Here is a 1,700-nt window from a genome sequence, read left to right as displayed (position 1 = left end):
GTCTAAGTTTGGCTACCCCTGTTCTCTAGGTTCATGGTATCCATACGATGGCCATATTTATTCTTTACAGGGGCTGAACAAGGAAAGACTCTTGAATGTCCCCTGCATGGTTTTTGTATTCTGACAGCGGTAGGTGTGGCTGCAGTCACTGTTTGGACAAGAATTTTTGCACCAGCTCTTTCGAAATTGTTTTATTGGAAAATCAACTTTTGTCAGTGGGGTTGGATTTTGCCCTAGTCAGCAAGACTCGGCTGAAATTTGACCAGTGCATGGCCAGCTTTCATGTTTATGTACAAGCACTGTTTAGGTACAAATTAGGAACAAATACTGTATGTTACATTAGGAAATGCTGGGGAAGAGGATAGGCATTTATCTGAACTTCAAACAGATATATAAAAAACACCACTAACCATTAATACAATTTCACTTTATTTCTACCTCTAGTAATCGCCTGTACAGGAAGACTGGGAGAGGGAGAGGCATTATTTGTGGCCAATTAGGTATCCTCCGTTCATATATACTGACAAAGAACATGCTGACAAGAGGAGAGAGCAGCGTTAGAAGGGGAAGCTCATCTGTCAGTTGCTGCTCCTTCACTGTCCAGTCACAGGCTGGGGGCAGGGAAGTGATCTAGCTGTGTTGCTTAAGTACAGCAGAGAAGAGGGCAGCAGGCTGTCTGTGCTGTGTGGTAGGGCTGTGTAAATCTTAGAAATGGCTAGACAGATATATAGATCTATCTATCTATCTATCTATCTATCTATCTATCTATCTATCTATCTATCTATCTATCTATCTATCTATCTACAGGGGTGTGGACATTTTTGAAAAAAACTACTTGTCCAAGGGCTAAAGCGGGGGTCAAATCTACTTGTCCTTCATGACAATCTACTTGTCCCAATACAACAAAAAAAGTTTTAAAAGTTTAAAACTAGGGATGCATCAATACCAGTTTTTGGGTGTCGAGTACCAATATTTTGCTTTCAGTACTCACCCGTTGGCATGGAGCAGGCTTCCCGGGCAATCAGGAAGCTAGGCAGCGGGTAATGAGATGCAGTGAAATGGCAGCAGGACTCAACGCACACACACAATTTCCTATGCGTGTATTTATTTGTATGCAGATGGCAGGGGCCGCAGAGTTGGTTTTAATTTTTTTAATTTTTTTTTTACTTTGTCACTTATTTTTTTAATTTTTATTCCCATCACATGGTGTTAAAATCCTCTATGTGATAGTTTGGAGGTGACAGGTTCTCTTTATGGAACCTGCCCTCCAACACAGAACTGATGTTCTGTGCAGTTCCTGACAGCCAAGACAGATGGCGCTGTGATCACAGCGCCACGGTCTCAGTGATAGCACAGAGCAGACGAAGAAAGGAAGTTCTTCGTCTGCTCTGCGGGCTCTATGGTGAGCTCCCGTGCCGTGGTCACAGGTCCACCAGAGGACAGGATCGCCGATTCTCGCTCCATACAAGTGATCTGATTAGATCACTTGTATGAAAACGAGCGGCGGCTCCCACTGTACATTCAGCTCTGCTTGTCCGGAGCAGGGCTGAATGTATTAAAAAAACTACTCGCCCGGCGCCCGAAATTGCATGTCCCGGGCGTCGGGCGATAGGAATTCCACACCCCTGATCTATCTATCTATCTATCTATCTATCTATCTATCTATCTATCTATCTATCTATCTATCTATCTATCTATCT

The sequence above is a fragment of the Nanorana parkeri genome, unplaced genomic scaffold (assembly GCF_000935625.1).
Source record: "Nanorana parkeri isolate BGI_ZX_2015 unplaced genomic scaffold, ASM93562v1 scaffold158, whole genome shotgun sequence".
Classification (NCBI taxonomy): domain Eukaryota; kingdom Metazoa; phylum Chordata; class Amphibia; order Anura; family Dicroglossidae; genus Nanorana; species Nanorana parkeri.
The sequence above is the reverse complement of the archived record's forward strand: the minus strand, read 5'-3'. Positions refer to the sequence as shown.